Source organism: Gekko japonicus, unplaced genomic scaffold, assembly GCF_001447785.1.
Source record: "Gekko japonicus isolate JY-2015 unplaced genomic scaffold, Gekko_japonicus_V1.1 scaffold162, whole genome shotgun sequence".
Taxonomy (NCBI): domain Eukaryota; kingdom Metazoa; phylum Chordata; class Lepidosauria; order Squamata; family Gekkonidae; genus Gekko; species Gekko japonicus.
In genome coordinates this window covers 192,083-202,326 of record NW_015176456.1, presented here as the reverse complement: position 1 = coordinate 202,326, position 10,244 = coordinate 192,083, and positions in this window count along the sequence as shown.

Here is a 10,244-nt window from a genome sequence, read left to right as displayed (position 1 = left end):
CCATACTCTGGAGCCAAGTTCAGAATTATGTATGTGATTTTGACAAACCACTTTCTTGTTCTTTATTTACAGAAAGAGAATGGAATGCCCCCTTTATTTTTTTCTAACTGAACCGAGCCATTCACGAGCTGAGATGTTTGCCAAGCCACGGCGATTCACAAGTTATTACTGAGCAGTTGACGTCCACTGAACTTATCTCCTTCCTGATTGAGCAGACCTTTGCATTTGGGAGACATTTGGGTACACTTTCTACCATGGATATTTTAAGGGAAAGGCAGGGTAGAAATGTTTAAATAAAATTATTGTTTTATTGCTATTTTTATTGTTGTTATTGCTATTGTTATTATTCATGTTATTTATAGTCTGCTTTTCTCTTCAAGGAGGATTATATAACATTAGTACAATCAATAGGATGAGGTGATATAGGGAGAGAGCCAGTTTGGAGTAGTGGTTAAGTGTGTGGACTCTAATCTGGGAGAACCGGATTTGATTCCCCACTCTTCCACCTGCAGCTGCTGGATGGCCTTGGGCAAGCCATAGTTCTGTCAGAGCTGTTCTCGAAAGCGCAGTTCTGTCAGGTTCCACAGCCAACAACTGAGTACACGCTTATCAGAAAGGTTATACTTTATTGAAGAGCTATAGATGCATTAACAAAGGCACTGTTAAGAATGGCGTCTCCCCTACAAGCATAATGGGATATAGGGTATTCGTATGCACCCCTCTTCCTTAGGCCAATTAGCCACATTCCCCCGTGTGGGAGAAGGAGCCCCAGGCCGTTAGGCCGAAGCTGAGAACCGAAAGCGCTCCCACGGTTCTCTAGAATCCCAGTCACTACACAGCACCTGCAAGGCCATAGATAAGCAAGCATTACAGAAGCCAAAAAGGAATGCAGCGAACATGGCAAGCAAGCACGCACCCCACCCCCAACCCTTATGGCAGCATAGCTGACAAGTTCTTGAGAGAGCTCTCTCATGTCTGTTGTGGGGAGGGGAAGGGAAAGGAGTTTGTAAGCTGCTCTGAGACTCCAAGTGAAGAGCGGGGTATAAATCCAATCTCTTCTCTCTCTTCAGTCTCTCTCATAATAGGTGCAGGAACATAGGAAGTGCTTAATAGGACTACCAGTGTGATAAGAGATTATTCTTAGAGAGAGCTGTCTTTAAACATTTTACTGTAGGTAAAGATATAGCATACTGAAACAAAACCTACATTAAAAAAAATCTTCCTCCACACATAGGTTGTCATATGTGATTCCCTGCTACATCTCGGCAAATTCTAGGCCTCACCACCTTAAACTGCTGTGCTGAGAGAATACCATGAATCCTAAATGTACTGATTTTTTAAAAAAATGTAAGCTGATACACACTTCCAAATACTCAGCAAGAGGTCTAGAGTGGTCTCTGAGTGACCCTGTTCCTACCCCCTTAAAGTCATTTCTGTGGACAAACTTGTCCACGGCCCCTTCCCCCCCCCTTATAATACAACAATTGTTGGATACAGTGGCCTTCTCTGGTTATAGGAGGGCTAATGGAATACGCAAGAATCCCCCCCCCCAGTTCCTTTCATTGGAACTGATGTCTTCATAAGTGAAGCTCTCTGTGTTGAAATGAATAGGAAGGCCCTGACCTGGATAGCTCAGGCAAGCCTGATCTCATCAGATCTCAGAAACTGAGCAGGGCTGACCCTGGATAGTAATTGGAAGGGAGACCTCCAAGGAATACCAGGGTTCAGGACACAAAGGTAGGCTATTGAGCCACCTCTCTGAAAAACGTCCAAGCCCCCAGTAGAGGTCGCCAGAAGTTGCCATGTCTTCCAGGCATGCAAGCACACACACACAATGAATGGGAAGGAGTTGCTCTGTGGCCAGTGTTCATTGGCCCAGAACACCAAGAGATTCCTGGCTCATTTAAACCAATGCCAAATAATGATAAGAGAGGTGCAGTAAATTGGTATAGGGAATAGATACAAGAAAGCCTTTGCAGGCTGTTTCTTTCCCCATACCCATCCTTGTCCTTCCCACAAATGCTGCAGCATTAGGCTTTGCTGTTTATTATCTGAGGCAATTGACAAACATAAATAGGTTACAATAATGGCCTACTTTATCCAAGAACATAAATCACAAAAACACCTTGTATTAAGAATCCAAGTTTTGCTGTCAAGTTTATATATGTCCGTCAGCAAATTTTCATTCTGATTTTATCTTGAAAACATTGCTGTAAATATTGATCCTTCCAATTCTGCAAGGTCAATCCTAAGAAACTCCCTTCCTTCCTACAACTGCAAATAAGGAAGCAAAGTGATGGTGGGGTTTTTTTTGCAGGCATTGAGCTTTGCTCGCATCTCTTTTTTTTGTAAAATGGAATATATCCATAGAATTATAACAAGTACCATAATTCTTAGCACGTGGATGGCATTTTTCTTCAGTGATGCAATTTCCTCCTTTAAATACCAGCAGAAGCATAGTGGATGGTCATGGAAGGCCATATTCCAAACCCAGAGCTTGGTCCTGGAATATGTTATGTTGTCCCTGGGTGATCATAGCAGGCAGGTTATTTCTTAAAATACAAACATTTCTCAGAATGCAAACTCAGTTAGATCTCCTTGTCTGTTTTCCATTAATACTATGGCAAGAATGAATAAACAGTGATCTGTCTTTCAGTACGAGGTTAACCAGACAAGACTCTGCAAGATCTGTAAATAGGTCTCCAGCACATTTTTTTGCGTGGTAAAACAGCCATGGAGGAGGGGCTGATCTAGACTTGAACCATGATGTTTAGTTCTTTTCACTGTTGTCCTAATACCAGATTACTCCACAGAGGTAGTGTTTGCCCCATTGGGAAACACAGGTTGCCTGTATGATGTCTGTATTTTACCTCATCAGGGCAAGTAGAAATTAGATTGGAATGTGAGACCAGGTCAACATTGTGGGGAGAAAGAGTTAAACCGATATAGTAGCTCAGTCCAGATTGGGGGTTCCACATGACTACTGTTTATCAATAAACGTACACTGGACATCTTCATTAGTCTTCCAGTGTCTTGTTTGGTTTGGCCCTGTGTCTTTCCTTTTGCATTTGGTGGCATATTCCATGGCTATTCCAGATAAAAACAGTTTAACAGATTTCCTTGGTAGATCCAAAGGTAACAGGCATGCTCTAGAAAACATTTAGATGTGGCTGGGTGTTTATAGTATCACTGGAAAGGACAGTCTAAATAGGCAGAGGAAATGCAGTGGGTGGAAATAGTGGGCTCAAAAGGAACCTTAATTCTGGGAGTTTGTTATTGCCACCAGATTAAAGATTAGAGGATGATTTAAAGACAGCAAAAGAATTACGGAAAGCAGCTAGATGAAATAACTGCATCATAATAGGTAATTTTAACTACTCACACATCAATTGAGTCAATATGTGTTCAAGTCAGGAGAAAGAGATTCGGTTTCTAGATACTCTCAATGACTGTGCCATGGAGCAGTTGGTCACAGAAACTACCCGGGGGGGGGGGGGGCGATCCTGGACTTGGTCCTAAGTAATGCTCAAGACTGGTGAGAGATGTAAACGTGATAGCACCAATTGAGAACACTGACCATAATGCTATTAGCATTTATGTAAATAGGGAATTGCTCAAAATGACTAACACGACCACATTTAACTTTAGAAGGGATAACTTTTCTCAAATGAGGGGGGCTTGTGCAGAAGAAACTGAAATTTTTTAAGGCCCAGGAGGGTGGTTTGGTAAGCCTAACCCTCAGGGAATCTCATAAGGCTTCCTGACTCCAGCTTTTTGAACAGAAGCCATCTCTTGTAAATCTAAAGGTAGAAAATCTTTTTTTCTTCCTCTATAAATCAATGCAAAAAACATGTGGCCAAACTGATTTATGCCAGAGGTAAGAGCTATACTCACTCTGATGCTTGGAGAACATGTTCTCCTCTTGCCTTGGGCCTTTCATCTAAGGGTAAACTCCTTTCGTATATAGATTCTTTGGTTAGCCCAAAGCTGTGGAGGACCTTTATGCATTCATGATTCAGCTGTCCCTTTTCAATGGTATTGCTGGGTCATCTGCTAAGGATCACATGCTCTGCTGCTGTAGTTTGCAAGGAAGAGGAAGTGGCAGCGTGGTTCAGCTTGTATTTGGTGGGCTCTTTGCTTAGAGCCCCCCCACTGTTCCAAAAGCCCAATGAGAGGCAGGGTAAGGCGGCAGCCAATGGTCCAAGGTCAGGGCGGGGACTTAGGCTCCATTCTCCTGTTTCCATTTTGTCCCCTCGTCCTGCTCTTCTCTGGAGTCCTGACTATGCATCTGCAATGCGGTGATCGATCAGGGGTGAGGGGGTCGGGGGAGGGAGGCAGAGCCAAGGATCGGGGGAGGGAGGCCCATTAAAATTGTGGGGGGTGGACCCCATGGGCCCCGTGCTAGCTACAGGCCTGGAAAGGCCTCATAGTCTGAAGGATGATGCAGTAACTTTGAGGAAGCAAAGCACATATAGGTCTGGCAACTGGCTAAATGGGAGACTGCCTGGGAATGATGGGAGGATTTCTATGGATGGAAGTGAGGAGCTTCTGTTCACTTCCCCCTCCTGTGACCTTCAGCTCCCCCCTCTCCGCTGTTCTTAGGGGTACCGCTGGAGCAGCATTTCAGGGTGCACTGTGGGCTACAGTAGGAGAGGGGAGGCAAGGAAGTCATGGTCTGCAGACAGGGAGGAGCTGTGGCTTGGGGAATGGCCATGGCTCAGTGGTAGAGTATCTATTTGGCATGCAAAAGGTCCCAGGCATCCCCAGCATCCAGGGATCCCTGCCATCTCCAGCAAGGATCAGATCATAGGTGATGTGAAAGACCTCTGCTTGAGACCTGGAGACCCGCTGCCAGTCTGAGTAGACAATATTGACTCTGATGGACCAAGGGTCTGATTCAGTATAAGACAGCTTCATGTTTGTGACAGGAATCCCTTCTGCCTGCGGTAATAATTGGTGGATATAAGCTTACCCGTACATCACTTTGAGTTCTGTGACAGAAGAAAAGAGAAATATAGAAGTAATGAATAAATAGCAAAGATTTGGAGAGCTAATTAACCAGGCTCTCTGGTCATTAGTATGCTAGTAATGCAGTGCTAAGCAGAGTTATTCCTTCTAAGTACATTGAAGTCAATGGTCTTAGACGGGTGTAACTGCTTAGGGCTTTATGGGGTGATGACCAGCGTATATGATATGACTGGGCATTCTAGGAGGAAGTGAACAAGCAGAAATTATCCTATAGATGGATTCTCTTACTGAAACATAAAACATAAAACTTTGGAAGACAGAAAAACAAAGCTGGCGAGGGCAAAAGGATGGTTATGTGGGATGGTATAAGTTAACATTGAATCTAAACTTTGTACAGTTGTGCAAGAAAGAGAAATGTGAAGAAGATTGATTACTTGTTTTTGGACAGATGATGCAGCTAAGATAAATACTTTCCTAAAGGTTATCTTTAATGAAGAAATTCTACTAGAAAAATTGTTACAGTTCACATTTGACCAAACCCAAAGCACAGTTATCATTTCATATCAATGCTGCCATACGTTAAAAATACATTCTAGAGATGTTCTCCTTTATTAAAAATATTGAAAAAATAATAGGAAACTGGCAGCGCAACCCTAGGCACTAATTTAAATGGACTTAGAAGGGTGTAACCCTATTTAAATTAGTACCGTAGCAGTGTGATCTTGATTTCAGTAGGCTTAGACTGGAGTAACTCTGCAAAGGATTTATATGTGAACCACAAATAAATAGAGGGAGGTTATATCACTATTTCTGCTAATTAATTGACTAGGAAATATTTGTGATAGGCTCATAAAATGTTCTCACGTTCGAGGGCTTTTTGCAAGCTTGCTGCATAGCAGTGCTGTTTTGATCTGATTTGGGCATTTTATCTTCTGTATTACGCGTGACAACGGATTGTTTTTTATATTTTTATTGTAAATTTGATGACAGTAAGCCACCATGAATTGTGGAGAGGCAGGATATGCATGTTAAAATAACAAACAATGTTCATTCCTGTCAGCAGCAGCAATAGTTAAAAACACAGCTCAAATATATTTGGAAAAAACTATAAAACAAAGGCTAGGGGGGCACTTCTAGTACTCTTTCCTGTAGTAAACTCATAGCAAAATGTTAGGGCAATAAACCCAGTAAGTAAGTGTTCTTTGGGAAGAATTTTCTCTTTAGTTTTATACAAGGAAAGTTAAGACGTTTGGGGAAAGATATTCAGTCCTCAGTGCTAAAATGGAATCTCATTAATTAACTAAGCTGTAATTAATTTGATCTAATCTCAGTGAATGATTTCAATAGGCGTATGCTGGGAGTATTCCAAGAGATTAGCATTGTAGAAATACGGTGCTGGCAGCGAGGTCATCGTCTCAATCAATACTAACTCTGCTCAAACAGATACCTAATCTGCAAGAAGAAGGTCATCTCCTGCCAAGTACTTAAAAAGATCAGCTATTGATTGCTTACGAGTTGACCTCAGATTTGTGTTATTAAGCACCTACTTTTTAGCTAATTCACTCACGCCTGGATCTGGAATAAGGTTTTATAACTTTTTTTTTTAAGATGGATGAGATATTAAATAAACAGGAGAGAGCAACTCTGACTGTGTAATAGCTATACTGTAGAGACAGAAGTAATGTTAGGTGGGAAGGTTGTGCTTAATGGACGGTGTCACTAGAGTCTCAGAAGGTGTATTGTTCTCCAACCAAACCCTCTCCCCTGAGGGGGACAGGACCTTGCTTATCATCCCACAAAAGAATAATTATTTTGCCAGTTAGCACATTTCATTTTCACTCAGTTCCTTTCCAAATTGCCAGGAAGGCTTGGACAAATATAGATAGGCTCTAAGCCAAAGCCAAAATCTAGCCATTCAGTTGAGCTCAGCCTGTCTCCTAAACAATGATTTGATCTTTTAAATAAGAAAATGAGTATACCTGGGTCTGAACAGGTAATTAATTTTTATATGGACATATGACACTGCATTTTTAAAGCCCCAGTATGAAAAATGGTTAATTCTGTTAATTTAAATAATCACTCTATCTAATAGTAAAGTGGCTGAACCCCCCACCATGATACCGGAAGCAGTATAAAGATTGGGGTCTCTGCCTACTCAGGAATGCCTCAGATATGGAGGAAGGGACAGCTTAAGGGTTCCCAGCCCTGGGCCACCTGCAGATGGAGAGGTCCCCCCTGCTAGCCAGGCATCACCCTTCCTGTGGTCTGGTTTGCCCCAGTGTGGCCATGCAGCCACTTTATAAAGTGTTTCTATTGACTCTTAAAATAACTTCAAAGCAGGACTGTGAAATAGGTCAGTTAAGGATATGGACTGAATGGTAGCCGTGAGACAGTGCCATTTTACTGGGCTGTAGGCATGTGCCCAGCCAAGGGGAACCTTGCACTGAAGCAATGTGCCAAGCCAGATGTGGACCTATGGATTACCAGGTGCCTCTCGTTCTTGCACCTCTGCAGCCATATGCCAGAAGGCAAGCCAGCCTCCCTGACCCTGCGATACACAGAACCAGGAGCAGTTCACTAAAGGAGAAGCCATGCTCTGCAAAGAGAGCCAGGATATTCCTGCACAGACGCCATAAAAAGCTCTCTTTTCCATCATGCAAGCATGCCCCCCCCACCTCTGCATATTAATATCACCCGGTGAAGCATGTACTCCTTTTCAGCCTAACAAAAGAATCCACTCCATGATGGGATAAACGGGCAGTCACATCCTCCAGCTGCCCATCAAGTTAATGCAGCTGTTAAACATCCAGTCATTGAGACCAACTACCAGCAGTGGGGCCAGGACATTACTCTCCTTTTGTCTCCTTTGTCTCCCCCTCCCCCCAGAGAGGTGTCAATATTAGTCAAACTATTTTCAATTGCCCAATGATTAATCCTTTTTCCTGACCCATTAACAATCTATGTTTCTTGGGGACTATGTGACCAACAAGGCATCTGCAGCAGGTCACCTTTTCAGGTATAAAAAGAGAGCATCCAGCCATTGCTCTCTCTCTCTTGCTTCCTACCTTCCTACTCCCACCCTATCTTGCTGGTTCCATTCTTAGCACTGTTTGGAACCTTCCACGTGTGTTGCTGGCCAACTCATGACCCCTTCCCATAATTGTTATCCCTTTGCATAGTCAAGTTGTCTCATCGGACAGCTAAAGTATCGCCCAACCAATGATATTTCCTGCTAATGCAACCGTCTCTGTACCTTGCTGTCTAAATTCCTAGATTTCTATTGCTGTGTGTATGTGTGAGAATAATCAGCAAAGAAATCACTGCTTCAGTACATCTAGCCTCAGTGTCTGTTTCTGGAATCTGGAAAATCAGTCTCCCGTATACATAGGTTATTGGTTCCATAGTTAATGCCTATTGCCATTTAATATTCATAACTCCCCACTTTTATTAAGAAATAAGGCAATTTGGCTAACACCAAACCACTGTGCTCAAGGCACCCCTAAGCTGCTATGCCTGGGATAGGCTTTGGCCACATGATCCTAGGTAGTGAGGCATGATGTGAACCTGGGTTATCACTCACTGCCCCTGGCACCTCATGCCCCCCCCCTCGGTGCCCTAGGCAATTGTCTAGGTCTGCCTCATGGGAAGGCTGGCCCTAATGCAGAAAAATATGACATTGCAAATTAACTAAAATGAAAAAGACACCCTTCGAAGGTAAGTTCAGTGGCACAGTGAAAAAGTACAAGCTTGGCATGCAGAAGTCCCAGTTTTGGTCACTGGCATCTCCATCTAAAAGGAGCTCAAGAAGCAGATTTGACAGTTTTCTGTGCCTGAAACCTTAGAGAGCCAATGCCTGTCAAAGTAGATTATACTGAGCTAGATGGACCAGTGGTCTAATTTGATATAGTGCAGTTTTATATGTTCATAAAGGCTAGCCTGATAAAGACTAAATATGTTCCAGAAGGTACAGAATGTTGAGTCCGTAAAGAAGGAAAAGGAGAACTAGCCTGCTCAATCACCTGAGAGAGGGAAATTGAAGTGGGGAAAGATGAATTTCTTCATTGTCTACTTTCCCCACAATTTCTCATGTGCCTGGAGCTGGTATATTTTGTAATTGTCAGTTATGAGAGAAGGAAGTAATGGATTTGGGGGAAAGTATATAGATCCAGAACTTAGAACTATATTTATTGTATAATAACTGCAATGGCCACACTTTGGGTGTGTGAAGTGACCATCACAATGCCAAAATGAATTCCATAACATTTCAGTCCTTCATAAAACAAGGTAGTTATGTCTCTCAAAATACAGGCATTATTAGCCTTAAGCAATTTTCAGTGCAGTTCTAAGCACTGTTACATCCTTGGAATGGACTTAGAAGGGTGTAACTCTGTGTAGGCTTGTACTGCACCTGGAGAAAAAATGCCTTGTCCCCATAGAGACAGGATGATATTTAGCACATGATGTTATTTAACTCCACCATGAAAAGCTTCAGCTGCACATTTCCATATATTAAATGGGCTTGACATTTTTTTTCTCCAGGCTGTCAGCAGCCTTATGTGTATAAGCCCCAGTTTTAAGGCAAAATCTTTTGTGGGCTTACAGTACTTCCCATATTGCAGGTTACACTGTACGGGCAATTTCGCACTAGAGCTGCCTCGCAGTTGCACCGCCGTTTCCCCGACACTATTTGTCAATTTCACACCCGAGGCTGCGGGGCTGCATTTGACCCACGGCTTCGCCCGATTTCCTCTGCAGTTTCGTGATCCTCAAAAACCAGGATCACGAAATTGCGGGGGAAATCAGGCGAAGCTGCGAGTCAAAATGCACCCCCGCAGCTTCGGGTTTGAAATTGACATATTTGTGTTGGGGCAAACGGCGGCGCAACCACGAGGCAGCTCTAGTGCGAAATCACCCTGCAACTTTTCAAACTTCCTCATCTTACAGTACAGTCCTAAACAGGCTTACACCCTTCTAAGTCAGTATAAATCAGTGGGCTTAGATGGGTGTAACTACGATTGCACTGCCGACCTCATCTCTCTGAGTGGAAAAGAAGGGGAACATGCTAGGGAGATGGAGAATGAATAGCTTTCTGACTTTGAAAAAAGCAATAGATATTTAATTATTTACTTTACTACAGAGGCAAGAATGCTATATACCAAATACTGGAAGACACAAGATGTACCAAAAAAGCAGGAATATATACAAAAACTGATGGAAACAGCGGAAAGTGATAAATTGACTTTATTGGTAAGAGGATCCACAAACTATACATTCCA